The following is a 10,494-nucleotide window of genomic DNA, read 5'->3' as shown; positions in this document are numbered from 1 at the left end:
TATCTTCTATGAAGTATTTTAATTTTGGCTTGATTGTAAAGAGAAATGATTACAAAGATAGCAATGGGATGCAAGTGAAATGTGATTGTAAAGAATCGGACTGAATCCGGTTGGTATCATTTTTTGATGCACACCATCAGTAGCTTTCTTAGCTGACTTAGGAATTCATACTGACTTTGATTACAAAGGTTCTGGCAGTTTCAAGATTGATTATGTTTCATTTTCCAAGACTTGGTGATCGAGATAGAGGCCTAATTGATTGCTGCATTTTGTGTGGTAATCTCGTTGTTATGCTTCTTGCTAGACTTGTCCCTGACAGGGTTGGGCTAAGATCATAGCTCTAATTTTATCTTAATTCGAGGCCATTGTCGCATTGGGTTCCCTTGGAAAATTTCTCTTGTTTTTAAAGAATATATTTATTTTAATGGCATGGAGTGTGGATTGCTATTATTTTATTTAATAAAATGAAGAAGTGTAACCATGATCATGGTTCAAGTATAAAGATATATACTAATTTATTTAGTTATGAACTTTTATGTTTTATTTATATTATGGATTATTAGATTTTTTATTTTGAACTTTTTAAATTTTATGTTTGGATATTGGACTACGCAATTCGAAGTTTCGAACATTTAAATTTGTGTGTGTTTTTGTAATTAATAATTTGAAAATAAAAAAAATGGGTATCCGGGTACCCAAAATACGGATACCCGCAAAATCCAGATACTCGCAAAATCCATATACCCGATTACTGGGTACCCGTAATATCCGGGTCGGGACTCGGGCCGAGAAATCAATTCCCGAAGATCCGGGTACTCGGCACTTCGGGTACCTGAAAACCCTGTACCTGAATTTGTACACCCCTATCTCTTGGAGTGTTTTAGTCATTTGATCGTTGATTAGATCCAATAGTTGAGGATCATTGGTGGTGGCTGCTATATTAGGGTTAATCGTAATTTTTTGACTCATCTGGATTAATGTGGGCCTTTTGATCATCTTCAGATAGATAGCATTTGGCGACACAATAGAGCCTTAGGGTTTGAGAAACCCTAGCCTCCGTACTTTCAATCTGATTTGGGGATCTAAAAAGGATTCAAGAGGGTTTGTTGAGCTGGGATGAATAGGTTTGGATGAAACCCTACCTTCATCACTCGAGCCTTCTATTTTCAAAATTAGGTTGGTTGGTTCGATCAGTTGTAATTAGACTCATATACTTGATTTCTGTTGGATTTGTAACATATTTTGGACCTATTAATACATATAAATAAATGTTACTGTTTATCTTTAATTTAGCATTTAATATGTATTTATATTTACAATAACTTTATAATTATATTAAAACTTAACTAAAACTTATATATAATTATAATATAAATTTATATAATAATAATTAAAACTGATATGTAATAATAATAATAATAATAATTTATTTAAGGATTAAAAATAAGTATAATTGACAGGTGTAGTTTTATTGTCAAAATAATTTAGCTTCTTAAAAATAAATAAATAAATAAAAAGCGTAGAGTAGAGTAGGGAAGCAGAGTTGGTCTACAGAGATTCTGGAATTTCTGATGAAGTGAACTTTCTGATTTAGAAAATGATGAGATAAGGTAGAGTTTTGGATGAGATTAAATTAGGGGTTTAAAGATTGTTTTTCAAAATAAAAGATAAGAATTAAATAAAAGAAAATAATTAATTAAATAAATTTAAAGTGATTGAGATAAAGAGAAACTTATAGTGAAATTAGCCTATGGCTTCAGCTTTTGCTCAAATTCCTATTGATCATCGGAATAATTTTTTTGCTTCGTTATTCGTCGGTTACAGTCCACATGACCCAACCCCCGTAACTTGTTTGTCTCTCTTGTGAACTGATAACCCAAAATCTATTTTTGGATATCAGTCTTTTACGGAGACTAACTACGACTATCGTCGTTAGCGCCAAACTGTTTTATAGATCTGGAAAAACCCAACTCAGAGTATGTTGGCTCAATGAGAATCGAGCTTGATCTCAATTTCCCTTAGTGGACCGCCGCTAAGTGTGTTCATAGGAAGTCGAACTTGCTACGAGTCGATTCTTCCTCCCAACTATAAATCATAACAACTTCCGAACCAACGTTGACTTTTTGATTAAAAAGAGTTTTGATTTTAAAAAGATAGGTCGATTACCAATCTTATTCCTCCAGAAAATTGAGAAAATAACTCGAAATTATTTTAGTGCTTTTCAATCCTCACAGTTGGAATTGAGTTATCGCTTTAGCCCTTGGCTATGGAGAAATTAGGTAAGTATGTCAATCATAATTAGCATCTTTGAAAATAAAAATAAAAATAAAACAAAGAAGAACTTTGAAAAAAAAGAAAAGAAAAACTTTTATAAAATCAGAGGAAAGAAGAAGAATGATTTTCTGAATGTGTTTCTAGGCTTACCCTGAGAGGGTATTTATAGCCTTTAAAATCCTAAAAATAAGGAAAATATAATTCCTAAAATAAAGAGATAATTCCTAATGAAAATACTTAAACTATTTAAACTAAAATACTAAAAAGGAAGAAAAGATAAAATATGATATTTAAACTAATATCCTATAAACATGAGTTTAACTTAAATTCGAATTGTAGAAACGTGCGACTGATCCATTCATCCTTCTAAAAGCACTGATTGGACCTTCTAGAAGGTGTTGACTCATCACCTCGTCAGATGCGTCATGCCCACTAATCCAGCCTTGATTCCGAAAATTAAAAAAAAATTGCATAATTCATTCATTTTAGTGCAATTTTCAGAATAAAGTGTCATGCACAGAAAATGAATCAAAACGAATAAATCAACCACATAAACTAACAATTAAGAGCAATTTAAAATGAAAATAATAACTAAATAAAGCACCTATCAATAATAAATAAATAATAACAAAATTGAATTAAAGTCCAGACAAATCGAGTGTCTACAGTTGTCTATCTTTACCCATTTTTTTATGACGAAAATAGGAAAAAAGATAAAAAGAAATGAATTTTGTTCAACTTCGATATTCACCTTGAAACTTGGGAACTAAGTCCTTCGTTCAAGGATGTGAAATTTGAAAAAGAAAAATTTCCTTCTCATTAAGGATGTCTAATCTTATTTCAATGATTTGATAATTTTTTAGGATGTCAGGCTTGTTGATGATATTTTGCCTTCACGTTGAGGATGTCTAGTCATTTTTGGAAAATTATGCATCTGAAGACAACATTACTCCTTCATGTTGATAAGATTTAGTTGGCTTTAGATTATTAGCTTCTGAAGATGACAATGCTCCTTTGTTCTAAGGGGATTTAGTTGCCTTTCAATAACTTGCTTTTGAATATGTGTCAAATTTGATGACATTACTCCTTCATGTTGAAGAGATCTAGTTATGGTTGTGAACAATTAATCCACTAACTTTAGTAATGACATGAATCTTTCAAATCTTGTTTAAAAATATCGCATGCTATGATTTCATATGTGTCATATGCAATATGTCCTAGGTATGATCTTATGCAACTTGATATGATGCATATGCATGTCAAATGCAGCTCTGCTACTGGTGAACATGTATGTATCAATCCTGGAATGGGAGATTTCTTTGTCTCTATTTGGTCATGCTTGATGAATGTAATTCCATTATTATTTGTGCTTAACTGTGGTAACCCTTCTAACCTCACTGTCAAACATTATCCTTGATTTGCCTTCTTTATTCTAGCCAAAGAAGTAGGTCCTATTTTTTTGTGAACCGTTGAAAGAATGACTTCTTTTAAAAATAATCTAATTGATTGAGATCTCATGTAGTTCTTCTCATGATTAATGCATCTTTTGATTTCTTTTCTTGGGAAAATGAGGACATGTTGAGATTGCTGCTTCTTCTTTTTTCTAAAGAATTATTTCGATTTAGATGATCTCTCTTTTCTAAGATCTAATCATACACCTTGAGCTTAGAAATTTCATTCAACCATGTTTCTTGGTGAACACCTGTTCTGAATCCTTACACTCTTGAACTTTTCTCAGAGTAAGGCATAATAATATTTCCATATAAAAATACTATTATTAGCCATTATTTTATATGCATGATGCATATGTAAAGGAGCAATAAAACACATGATGAGTGTTCAGAATAGTTAATATTTGCTCGTTATTTCTTCGGTTTTGTGGATTTATTGCTGTTGATTTGGTCGTGTTGTGCTTGTTTTCATACAGGTCATTGTTTTCCAGAATTTGTGACAAAACGGGTGAATTCTGCATTTTTTTTTATTTGGTCACGGCTGGAGACATGGGCACGACTCTAGGCACGACGCGGTATGACGTGGTAGTTTCTAGAAGGTTCAGTCAGCGGCGGTTTCTAGAAGACTTCTTCCGCACGCCTTCTGGAAGATTGACTAGTAGAGTTGCATTAGGAGACTAGTTTAAGTTTGAATTTAAATTTAAAAACAATTATCTTTTGTATTATTTTATTATTTTCTTTGCTTATCCTTTAGGCTTTGAGAGGCTATAAATACCCACTTGGGGTAAGCCTAAAATAATCATTCAGAATACATTCTTCTTTTCTCTCTAGTTTTTATAAAAGTTTTCTCTTTTCCTTTTCAAGTTCTTTTTATTTTTCTTTATTTTCAAGTTTTATTTTTATGCTAAGTATGACTTTTGTCATGCTTAGCTACACTTTTCATAAGCCGAGAGCTGTCGCGATGATTCAATTCCAACGGGAGAATTAAAACGGTCCCTTAATATCTTCGGAATCTCTCTCTCAATCTCTGCGCTTATTTTTTCAAAATCAAAACAGTTTTCAAAAATCGAAGATTGACTTTGGTCAATAAGTTGTTGCGATTAAACGTGTGGGAGGAAGAATCGGCTTATAGAAAGCAATTCGACTTTCTGGGAACACACTTGGTGAGATAGCTTCGCCAAGAGGGAATTGAGATCGGAATTGACGGTTATAGAAACAATAATCCGAGTCGGTCGCCACGAACTTAAACGGTATTTGATCTACGACAATAGATGTTGTTAGAATCAACTACCGAAGCCGGAATCAGAGATTGCCTTGGGTATTCGGTATACAAGATAGAGTCACAAGGATAGCCATTGTAGACAAAGTAACCGACGTGAATCCCGAAGAGAAAATCTTATTCGATGATCTAAAGGATATTGAATCAAAGCGAAGCTTGAGGCTACTTTTACCGTATTTATTCACAATCTTCATACTCTTATTTTTATTTAAATTGTTTTTTATTTATTTTTACCATTTTAATCTCATATTACAAACCCCCCCCTTTTTACTATTTTCGCCTGGTTAGAACCATTCAAACATTAAATTGTGATTTTCTAAGTCTCTGAGGATTCGACCCTTACTTCACTTTGCTACGCATTTCCTTAATTTATTGATTGAGAATAAGGAATTATTTTGACATCCGAAACGACAGTTGTCAAATTGGCGCCGTTGCCGGGGACTTCGCCAAAGTTACTAATTTTTGTTTGTTTTTGATTTATGACCAGGACTAATCCGGGCACATTAGTGGAGTACAACCTGGAGATCGAAGCTGAAGCTAGGAGACTCCACGCACAGACACTTCGGGAAAGAAGGAGACAACAATTAGATCCAGAAGAAAGATCAAATTCAGGTAATACAAATTCGATGGCCGAACCTACTATTCGGGAGTTAGCCGTGGCACCCACTGAACAAGGGCCTATGTGCATTGATCTTCCCCAAGGCGAAACTCCATACCAATTGAAAACTGGCCTTATTCATCTCCTCCCTATATTCCGCGGATTTCCAAACAATGATCCACACAAACATCTCAAAGAATTTCACATGGTCTGCACTAGCATGACACCACAGGGAGTAACCGAGGACCAAATAAAACTTAGAGCTTTCCCTTTTTCCTTAGCCGACTCGGCTAAGGAGTGGTTATTTTATCTTCCTCTTAATTCTGTTACTACATGGGCTAATATGACTCGTCTTTTTCTTGACAGGTTTTTCCCTGCGGCAAAATAAGTGAACTACGAAGGAGAATACTTGGAATCAAGCAACTTGATGGAGAGTCGCTCTACGACTACTGGGAGTGGTTTAAGAAGTTGTGTTCTAGTTGCCCACAACATGGGCTAACCGAACAAACACTCACTCAATACTTCTATGAAGGATTATCTCCCCTAGAAATGAAGATGATCGATGCTGCTAGCGGTGGAGCCTTGGTGAATATGACTCCTACCGAGGCTAGAGACTTAATATCGACGATGGCTACAAATTCCCAACAGTTCCGCGCAAATAATGAATCTTCTCAAAGGGTTCATGAGATAAGTTCATCTTCCTTGGAAAGTAAAATAGATAAGTTAACTGAAGTCGTAAACTCTCTTGTTGCAGGAAAGACAGGACAAAACCGATTATGTGGAAAATGTCCACTACCTGATCATCCAACAGACGGTTGTCCACTGATTCAAGACGATGCAACAACTCAAGTCAACGTAGTAGGAAACTTCCCGGGACCTCCCCAAAAAGCTTATAATCCTTACGGTAATACATACAACCCAGGATGGAGGGATCATCCGAACTTCAGTTATGCGCAGAACCCGAGACCGAATCAAGGTTATCAAGCGAGACCTTCACCACAACAACAGCCGCAGAAGACATCACTAGAATCGATTGTCGAAAGGTTAGCACTATCCCAGGAGAAATTCCAGACCCGAACTGAAGCCCACTTCCAAGAGATGGACAAGCAATTGAGCCAACTGGCTCAAACCGTGGGGAGATTAGAGTCACAAAAGAGGTTACCATCCCACACTGAGCTGAATCCAATAGAGAATGTTAGCGCCATTACCCTCCGAAGTGGTACAATTGTTGAACAACCAGACCCAAAGGAAGTGAGCTCAAGATCCCAGAAGAAAGAAGACACTTTGAACTCCCAAAGGAAAGAAGAAGCAGTTGACGCAGGATCTCATAAAGAGAACGATGAAGAACAATTGGACGATCCGAAGCCATCTCCCTACGACGTGCCACCACCTTTTCCATCAAGGTTAGTTAAAAAGGATAAAAAAGCTTAGGAAAAGGAAATATTAAACGTACTTTGGAAGGTGGAAGTTAACATACCTCTCCTCGAAGTTATCTGGAAAGTTCCAAGGTATTGTCGGTTTCTGAAGGATCTCTGTACGACTAAAAGGAAGCTTACCGGAGTCGAGAAAGTGGATTTAGGCGCGAACGTCTTAGCAGTTTTCCAACGACCGCTTCCACCGAAATATAAAGACCAAGGTATGTTTTCAATACCTTGTAAAATTGGTGAGGTTAAGATCAAGCGAGCTATGTGCGATCTAGGTGCCTCTATCAATGTAATGCCCCTCTCCGTCTATAATTTAATTTCCACCAAGCCTTTGAAAGAGACGAGAGTTACACTTCAGCTAGCCGACAAATCAATTATTTATCCTGAAGGACTCATAGAAAATGTTCTAGTGGAGGTAGAAAACTTAATTTTCCCTGCTGATTTTTATGTGATTGATATGGAAAATGATCGTAGCAACATTGGTTCTGAAATCCTCCTCGGTCGTCCTTTTCTAAGCACGGCAAATGCAAAAATTGATGTTCGAAGCGGTATTCTTACTATGGAGTTTGACAGTGAGATCTTAAATATTGATGTTTATAAAGCAATGAGATATCCGGATAACATTCATAGTATTAATTTTGTTGGCATTTTTGAACTTGTTGATGATGAATCTAACTTTGTTGATGATTTATGCAAGGAATCGGATGATAAAAAAGACGACATAAGGGAGTTGAAAAATATTTCAGTTGTTGATTCAAATTTGATCTCAACTCCTTTAAAAACTAAAGATTTACATTCCTTTTTGCAGGCATCAAAAATTAAGTCGAAATCATCAAGGAGTGGTTTGAAGAAATCATTTTTTGGTAAAAAAAATGTTTTGACGGCCATTCTTCTGGACAAGATTTTAAAATTGGGAAATATCCGAAGAAATCTTTGTGAGAATTTTCAAATTTCTCATAAGGAATTTCTTAGTTGGAAAAAGCGAATGAAGCGGAAGTGTTTGTCACGAAACCTGTAGTCTGAACCAGGTCGTCAAGCTAATGACGTTAAATAAAGCGCTTCATGGGAGGCAACCCATTGTTTTCAATTTCGTTATATTTTTATTTTTATTTTTTCTTTTATTTTTTTCCCGATTAAGCATATTTTATTTAATTTTGCAGGAATTTCAAACTTAAACAACGAAGAATTGAGAGATTATCGTCCGAACAATGCGAAATTCTACCACTAGGAGCATGTAACGGTGCACGTTAGCACACTTCTAAGGAGACCGGTCGACAGTAAATCCGGGGAGTACTCTGTTCCTTCTCTTGCACTTTAATTTTTTTTTCGTTTTGAGGCAAAACGCTTTAAGTGAGGGGGAATAGAGTGTAGGATTGAATTTCATTTCGATTATCTTTATGCTTTGAATCTAGTATGTGTTGGTTGAATTGGTCGGAAATTTCATTAATTATCTTTGTCTTGTTGAAATTTTTTGGAATGTTATGCTTGCTTGGGAACACATAATTGTTTAGGTTAGGATATTCTTGATAGTGAATAGCATGAATTGTGATAAGTTGGTATTTTTGTGATATTACATGACTTTGTTGGTTGAAATGTGATTAGCTCAATGCATGAAACAATTTGAGCCTTTACGAGCATATCATTTTCGCTCTCATTTTGTTTGATTGAGTGTGTCGAATTTGGCATTGGTATTCTAGAACCTGCATGTTAAATACTGTCGAGATTACACATGAACATGATGCTTAAAAATGATTTGGGCGCCTTAGGATTAACCATTCTGTTTCCCCACTAAATAGCCTACCCATGCATATTTTCCCTTAGTTAAACACTTTTGAGCCTATTCCCGCTTCTTTGTTTTCACCATATTCATAAACCCGAGCCTTTTTATTTTATCCCTCTTTTCTACCTTTTTCAGGGCAATTGAATAATTTTTACCATTGTATTCTCCATCGAAAAAATGTTGAATGAAAAAAAAAACAAAAAACAAAAAGCAGCTGTTCGAAAAAAGAGAGACTGTTCGAAAGAAAAAAAGAACACAAAAAAAGACGTGAAAAAAAATGCAAGACAAAACAACAAAATTGTGAAAAATGCATTTCGATAAGAAATTTGTTGTTTGATATTTTGTTTTTTTTATCTTGTTGTGCTTAATGTTTTGATGGTGTTGAGATTATTATTTGTTAGTTCCTTGCCTTGAACATTTAGCCTTATGTTTAGCCTTTTCCCCACCTTTACCTAAGCCCCGATACAACCAATAAAAGACCCTTTGATTTATGCATCTTGTTCTTATTAGTAGTGGAGATTTGATTTACTTACAGGCTTATGGTAATACTGTGTAAATTCTGACATTGAGCGTTTCTTTACCCCAAACACATGGAGTGATTTGAGTGAATCCCGGTAAGGTATTGAGTTATGAGCATTGAAATTAATGAATGAATGGATATTACAATTGTACTTGACTTGTTCTAATTGGTGATGTTCAATTGATTGATTTCTTGACTTGAATAGTTATTGTGGTCTCTACCTTGCTTCCCTAAATGTGAAACTTGAGAAACAACGTTTAATGAAGTTTTTGACTGATTTAGTTAATCATACTTGAGGACAAGCATGAGATAAGTGAGGGGGAATTTGATGAGTGTTCAGAATAGTTAATATTTGCTCGTTATTTCTTCGGTTTTGTGGATTTATTGCTGTTGATTTGGTCGTGTTGTGCTTGTTTTTGTACAGGTCATTGTTTTCCAGAATTTGTGACAAAACGGGTGAATTCTGCATTTGTTTATTATTTGGTCACGGCTGGAGACATGGGCACGACGCGGTATGACGTGGCAATTTCTAGAAGGTCCAGTCAGCGGCGGTTTCTAGAAGACTTCTTCCGCACGCCTTCTGGAAGATTGACGAGTAGAGTTGCATTAGGAGACTAGTTTAAGTTTGAATTTAAATTTAAAAACAATTATATTTTGTATTATTTTATTATTTTCTTTGCTTATCCTTTAGGCTTTGAGAGGCTATAAATACCCACTTGGGGTAAGCCTAAAATAATCATTCAGAATACATTCTTCTTTTCTCTCTAGTTTTTATAAAAGTTTTCTCTTTTCCTTTTCAAGTTCTTTTTATTTTTTTTTATTTTCAAGTTTTATTTTTATGCTAAGTATGACTTTTGTCATGCTTAGCTAAACTTTTCATAAGCCGAGAGTTGTCGCGATGATTCAATTCCAACGGGAGAATTGAAACGGTCTCTTAATATCTTCGGAATCTCTCTCTCAATCTCTGCGCTCGAAGATTGACTTTGGTCAAGAAGTTGTTGCGATTAAACGTGTGGGAGGAAGATTCGACTTATAGAAAGCAATTCGACTTCCTGGGAACACACTTGGCAAGATAGCTTTGCCAAGAGGGAATTGAGATCGGAATTGACGGTTATAGAAACAACAATCCGAGTCGGTCGCCACGAACTTAAACGGTATTTGATCTACG

The sequence above is a fragment of the Hibiscus syriacus genome, unplaced genomic scaffold (assembly GCF_006381635.1).
Source record: "Hibiscus syriacus cultivar Baekdansim isolate YM2019G1 unplaced genomic scaffold, ASM638163v2 tig00111207_pilon, whole genome shotgun sequence".
NCBI classification, from domain to species: Eukaryota; Viridiplantae; Streptophyta; class Magnoliopsida; order Malvales; family Malvaceae; genus Hibiscus; species Hibiscus syriacus.
Note: the sequence above shows the minus strand (reverse complement) of the source record.